The following is a 7,849-nucleotide window of genomic DNA, read 5'->3' on the forward strand; positions in this document are numbered from 1 at the left end:
GATCTCAGGAATACCACGCTGGGAAGTCCCAAGTGGCCCTCTTTGAACTGGGAAATAGTAGGGCCCTAGGCCAACAGGGTGCCAGAATGTAATAGAGTGTCCCATAGGAGAGGTTACAGACACCCCTGTACAGCTTTGTCCTGAGAGGTCACAACAGCTGTGTGAAAATTCCCACTACTTGAGAAGCCTCTTTCCCATGTACCTACTCTCACACATCCTCTCCTAAAAACAGCATGGCACAGGATAAAAGGGTTTCTCTGCCTGCTATGTTTGCATGGAATCTGCTAAAGCTGCAATGCCGAATTCATATTTCATCGCCAGATAAAAGTCAGTTTTGTAACTACCAAGAGAAGGCAATGCCCCAAGTGAAAACATTTAATGAGATGCATGCTTTACTTTTACTGGGAAAACAAATGATTTTCAAATGTGTATAGGCACAATGGTCTCTGAATGAAAACCTTCAGACCCACTGCTCTGATTACAAGATGCTAACCTTCTCATACATAAGGCTTGATGAATAATGCATCATCACTGAGAGAGAGATGGCAAGAAAAAGCAGGCAACAGTCAAAGAAATAACAGAATAAAAGAACACAGAGCAAATGGGTTCTCTTGTCCCTGACTGTAGTAGCAGATTCTACTGCTCTCCTATGAGTTAGTTAGGATTACAGTTAGAACTCCCGAGTTCTAATGGCTTCTTTAAAACATTTCATTTAGCATTGTTGTGTTCAAATACTTAATTAAATGTTTACTAGTAAACAGATGTCAGATGTTTAGAAATTTCACTGAATTTCATTAAAATACATACACTGTATGCTCAGATAAATGTGCCTTGGCTTTGAGAATTCTTTAGATACTCATCAAAATCTGTATTTAGCATTCTAGCATAGCTTTTTAAAGTAGTTTCTTTGTGGCAAGAAACTACTTCCTTTTTTAATGTCTTCCTGAGAGAGAGAGAAATAATTAGGGGCAATTGAAAAGCATGTACAGTAAGTAAGGGCCATAGAAATGTTCATTTTTTTTCTGTATTCCCTTCTAGTATTGTGTCTAACACTCAGATGTCTTTCCTGGCATTTCTTGTGTAATTTCACTAAGATCTTTCCTTGTAGTTATGACAAGTGGGGATTTCATTTATCACCTCTGAATCTCTTGGATTCCTGGATGGCTAGTATTTGTGCAAATACTACGCCTTTCAACATACCCCTAAAGAATGATATTTGAAAAACATGGATATTATAATAAAAACCAGTAGACACATTTGTACTGGGCTTTTTATTGTTTTCTTCTTGTCTTTTAATTACTCAAGTAGGCAGGAATAGGGTTTTTTGTTTTTTGTTTTTTGTTTTTTTTTTATGGCGGGGAGAGAACACAACTAGGGGAGGGGCAGAGAGAGAGAGGGAGAGAGAGAATCCCAAGCAGGCTCCACGCCCAGCATGGAGCCCAACATGGGTTCAATCACATGAACCTGGGATCATGACCTGAGTGGATATCAAGAGTTGGATGTTCAACCGACTAAGCCATTCAGGTCCCCCAAGAATAGAGTCTTTATATTAAAAATTTGTAACAAATTCCAGCAGTAGGAAAAAAGCAAAACTCCTTAATTTGGTCCTCTTAATTCCTTCCACAGAATTGCCACTCTAATTTTTTGTTGTATATTTCTCTATACCTTTTCTTTTACTTTTACAAAAACAAAAGAAACACATAGATGTACAATCTTGTATATGCTCACAGCTTATTTTCTTTAATAAAGAAATGTAAATTGGGGCACCTGGGTGGCACAGTCAGTTAACCGTCCGACTTTGGTCATGATCTCATGGTTCATGAGTTTGAGCCCCACATCAGGCTCTGTGCCGACAGCTCAGAGCCTGAAGCCTGATTCAGATTCTGTGTCTCCCTCTCTCTCTGCCCCTGCCCCACTCACACTCTGTCTCTCTCTTTCTCAAAAATAAATAAACATTAAGAAAAAAATGGAAACCAATCAGATTCATTACTCTGTAACTTACTATTTTTATCTTCCAGTTTGACTTAGGATCTACTCATATCACTACATTTATATTAAGATTGTTTCTGATTATTCCTATTAGTGAAAATCCATGCACATGACTGATTGTGAGCATGTGTATAATCATGCAGGTAAGGCACATTAAAATATACTTGCTAGCTCAAAGAACAATATTTACCTTTATTGTGGGTAGGCATTATCACATTGGTCTCCCAAAAGGCTGCACACATTTACACTCCCATCAATTTCACCACATATTAGCCAACATTTTATACTGACAAACATTTTTTAAAAGTATATTATTTGTTTTACTTTGCATTTTTCTAAGTAATACTGAAGTTGAAATCATTCCCATATGTTTATCGGTCAATTATATTTCTTCTGTGAGTTGCCTGATCATAGATTTTTACTATATCTATGTCTTTCTCTGCCTTTTCTACTTAATATTTGAATTTTTTATAATCTGGATAACAATGTTGTGTTTTATTTTATTTTGACAAATATTTTCTCAGAGTACTACTTGCCTTACATTATTTTTTTACAATATAGAAGACTGGAGATTTGTGAAGTCAAAATTATCTATCTTACTTTACTCAATTTACAAATTCTCTAGGAGGGCCTTTATGCCAAGGTTAGCTCTATTACTCTGCATTTTCTTCTAATACCTTTTAATGAAGTATAACATATAGATAAAATATTGAATAAATCATAACTATGCAATGCAATAAATAATCACAAAATGAAAGTGCCCATGTATCCACAATCTAGATTGTGTCTTTGATAAAATTGTTTGTCAACTCTACTGGTTTATCTATAAATTCTTTTTGGAATATTTTTATGTATTGAGGTCTATGAATGAGTAGTATTATTCATTCCTCTCTAGTCTGTGTATCTTTTATTTATTTTCGTGTCTTATTCCATTTGTTAGACTATGTAGTAGAATGTTGAATATGAATGGTAACAATAGCACCTCCTTTCTCCTTCTTTAATTTAGGGGATACATTTTCAATATCTCTCCATTAAGTAAAATGTTTGCCAACAGATGTTCATTATTAGATGAAATTTTCTTTTATTGTTAGTTTACTATTTTTTTAAAGCATAAATAGATCATTATTTTGAGTGTTTTTGCAACCTTTGAAAGGATTTTTTTCTTCTTTGTACTATTAATGTGTGGCCACTAATACAAATTTTCAAACAGTAAAGCAACCTTATATTCATGGAATCAACCCATTTCACTGGAATCAGGAAATATTTTTAGAATTTTTTTTTATATTTATGTGTCAGAGGAATTATGATATCCTATCTTGTAATGTCTTTGTCAGATTTCATGTCAAGTTTATGTCAGCCTCATGAAATGACTCATAACTTGCTCTCAATTTTTTTTTTTTTTTTTTTTTTTTTAGTTTTCAGAAAGAGTTTGGACATGACGGGATTGTTCCTACACTGGTGAAGCTAAGTTTGGACTTTTATTTGTAGAATGATTTTTAATTACATATTCAATTTCTTTCGTGTATAATAATATTATTCAGATATTACCTTTCTTCTTATGTAAGTTTAGGTAGATTCCGGTCTCCTAGACATGTGTTCATTTCCTCTATATATTCAAAATTATGTTTATAACATCTTTCTTTTTATATTCTGTATGATCTGTTTTGTGGTCTTCTTTGTTATTTTTGACCAGCTCTTACGGACAGACTCACCAAGAGGTTGTACATTTTATCAATTTTCAAAGAATCCAACTCTTGGTTTATTGATCCTCTCTACTGAACCTTTCATTCCTATTTTATTAGTTTCTATTCTTAATAATTTTTCCCATCTTCTTCCATTGGTTTAAATAGATATTTTTAGGTTGATGTAAGATCCAAATATTGTATTCCATTGTATTACCTACAAGTAAGTTGCTTAATTTCCACATTTTATAGATTTTTTGTAATATAATTTATTGTCAAGTTGGCTAACATACACTGTATACAGTGTCCTGTTGGTTTTGGGGTTATATTCCCATGATTCATTGTTTACATACAACACCCAGTGCTCATCTCAGCAAGTGCCCTCCTCAATGCCCATCACCCATTTTCCCTTCCCCCCCACCCCCCTATCAACCCTCAGTTTGTTCCTTGTATTTAAGAGTCTCTTATGGTTTTCCTCCCTCCCTCTCTGTAACTATTTTTCCCCCTTCCCTCCCCACCATGGTCTTCTGTTAAGTTTCTCAAGTTCCACATGTGAGTGAAATCACATGATATTTGTCTTTCTCTGATGGACTTATTTCACTTAGCATAATACCCTCTAATTCCATCCACGATGCTGCAAATGGCAGGATTTCCTTCTTTCTCATTGCCTAGTAGTATTCCATTGTATATATAAACCACATCTTCTTTATCCATTCATCAGTTGATGGACATTTAGGTTTTTTCCATAATTTGGCTATTGTTGAAAACACTGCTATAAACATTGGGGTACATGTGTACCTATGAATCAGCTCTCCAGTATCCTTTGGATAAATTCCTAGCAGTGTTATTGCTGGGTGATAGAGTAGTTCTATTTTTAATTTTTTGAGGAACCTCCACACTGTTTTCCAGAGAGGTTGCACCAGTTTGCATTCCCACTGACAGTGCAAGAGGGTTCCCACATTTTGTGGATTTTGTACTGTTTATTCATGTCTAACCTAGTTCCATTGTGTTATTAAGTCCTTGGAGTTTTAATGTGATTTCAGACATAGGAAAGCTGTTGAGAGTTGTTTAATAGTCTAGAATATGATCATTTTTTTAGGAAATTCTGTATGTGTAGTCAAAGGAATGTGTATTCTGCAGATGTTGAATACAATATTCTGTATATGTCAATATGGTCAAATTTTCTCATTATGTTTTCAAATCCTCCACATTTTTTTTACTTAATAAGTTACCATGAGTTTTCAGAAATTTGAAATTAACAGATTTCCATGAATAAATATAGACAGTGATTTCAACCATTATAATCTCTTGAAATTGAATAAGATACACTGTATCTGCGCTTCTACTTATATGGAACTCTAAAGGAAAATAAAACTAGTAAAAAATAAAAGGAGTGCTAAATGTTTATTGGAGAATAATAAAACAAAAATTCTATAGATAAATTAAAATGTAAGTAAAAGGGAAGGTGAGGATCATTTTAAATTGATATAAACTACATCCAAATTAAAGACCTAAAAGTAATAAATATCTAAATGCCAAATTAAAAGAAAAAAAAAAGCACAAAAAGACATAAAGAAAAAAAAGTTAGAGATACCTAGATAAAATGTTTGATAGAAACACAACAGTGGACGCTTATGAAGCTATTATCTGTATCTGTATATGATAGAAAAATTACTCAAGTATATTAAATATACATAACAGTGGTGCTTCCCAAAATCAAACTTTAACAGAATTTTCCATTGTTTTATACTGATATCAGCACTTCAGAAAAATGTCATATATTGCTTGTGGCTTGTTTATTCTTCATTAGGACACATCGCCCCAGTTTAAGATAGAACGTGTAAAGGATAAGAACAATACAATTAATAAAGTAGAATTAATAGATGAAACCCCAAAACTACAGATTCTAAATATTCATGAAATACTCAGGAAAATTCATTGTATGTTTAAAGGAAAACCTCTTTAGTGAGGAAAACCTCACTAAATTCCATACCTATGTAAGTGCCACTAAGCAATTATAGTGAAATATAATTCTTGATGATCCTTGTATACAGTTTAATATTCCACTTTTTTAGGATCTCTGTGCTATGGTTTCAAATGGGAACTGCTGGAATTCACTGTCACTAGCAGAGTACTCCAATGTTCACTTCTCCTGCTGTCTTTTCCCTGCACCAACATTAGCCTAGCACATGTAAAGTGTTTCTCATATTCCAAATTGTGTTCACTGTTGAAATTGCTACTATCACCTTTAAGTTTTAAAGCCGTTTTGGTTTGGGGTTTTGCATATCTGAGTAATGTTTGGGCAATAAAACTACATAAAGTTCAGAAAGAAATTTAGAATGGTAAGACAAACGGCCATTAAAGTATTGCTATTTGTAATTTAGAAAGGAGAAATCAATTTCTTTGGTAGGGTGACAGTATCAATATAAACTTCATTGATTATCAAAGAACTGAACATAAAAAGGTTATATTGATATGTAACCTTTAGTTTTCAGAGAAAACTAAATGGGTTCTTTACTGCTTTGTTTCCTTAAATGAACAAAAATGCTACAAACTTTTGGAATGCCAACACGGAAATATCTAGTAAATTTAAAATATGCATATACATTTGACCTAATATTTCTACTATCTTTTTTTTACAAAAACTCTACAATTGCCTAGGCTTTTTCATTCATCATCTATAATAATGGTAGAAAAAAATGGAATAAAACTAAATATTCTTAAATACAGAAACTGTTAAACAATGATAGATACACAAATTGATTATTATGTGGCTATTAAAAACAATAAAAAGTCTCATATATGTTGGCAGGGAAAGCTCGCCAAGATATTATTATAAAGAGAAAAATAAAAACAAATCAAAACAAAAACATACAAGCTCCATAGGAATGTATTGAGTAGTGTTCCTTTTTTTTTGTTAAAAAGGAAAAAATATATATAAACATATGTATATAAAAAGGCAGAATAGTATGCAAAACTGTTGATAATGTATATTTCAGAGAGGAAATAATCAAAGGATTGGAAATTTCACGTTATGTATTTTGTATTTTTATAATGTAATTAACTGTAATTTGTGTTTCTTTTATAACCAATAGGAGTATAAAAATTATTTTGAATAAATTACACTGAAAGAGAGATCAAAATGAATTAATCCTTTACAGTGGAGGGGTCAGGGAAGATGTTGGTAGTGATTTTCTTCTCAAGAATCTTCAATAAAATCTCCTAGTCATACCAGAGCTCTGAGTTCTCATTTGGTAGGTAATCAAGAAATAAAACACACACACACACACACACACACACACACACACACACACACACACACACCTGATTTAAAGGTCTCTTCCAGGTTCCTTAAATACCTGCCTGACTCCATGAAGGACTCATGAAGCTCTACAGATAATGGCTTTGATTCCAGCCCAAAGAATCCTTCCCTGATCATCCTAGTTAACTTAGGTACCATGATTTATTATCACAGGAGCTTCTTTATTTCCTTCATCCCACTTATCACAAACTGTAGCATTTTATTTACTCATTTGCTTACCAGTCTGTCTGCTCCTATTTAAAATAGAAGTTTCAGGGGCACCTGGGTAGCTCAGTTCATTAAGCATCTGAATCTTGCTTTTGGCTCAGGTCATGATCTGAGGGTTGGTGGGATCGAGCCCTGTATAGGGCTTTGGGCTGACAGCATGGCCCCTGCTTGGCATTCTCTCTCTCTCTCTCTCTCTCTCTCTCTCTCTCTCTCTCTGCCTCTTTCCCACTCATTTCCTCTCTCTTTCTCTCTCCCTCTCTCTCTCTCAAAATACATAACTAAATACATAAATAAACATAATAAATGAATAAATAAATAATAAAATGGAAGTTTCAGTAAGCAAGGACCTAGTCTGTCTTTCTCATCTTTGTGTGCCCACAGGACAGTGCTTCTAGAAAGGCACAAACTAAGTATTCAATATTGGAATAAAAGAGTGGATAGATGGGTGAGCAAATATTAAGGCAGAAGGCATATGATTGCCTTGGGCAATCTATGTCTGACCATGACACTGAGATTCACACTGTCTAGCATTCTCTCCTACATTCACCATATTCCAAGTGCCCTGGCTTTTGAGAATGAAATGTCTGGTCCAAGGCCATTACAATTATTGTTCAACCCTTGTTAATGTTCCACATAAACCTCCCTATGC

The sequence above is a fragment of the Panthera onca genome, chromosome D1, assembly GCF_046562875.1.
Source record: "Panthera onca isolate mPanOnc1 chromosome D1, mPanOnc1 haplotype 2, whole genome shotgun sequence".
In the NCBI taxonomy this organism is placed as follows: domain Eukaryota; kingdom Metazoa; phylum Chordata; class Mammalia; order Carnivora; family Felidae; genus Panthera; species Panthera onca.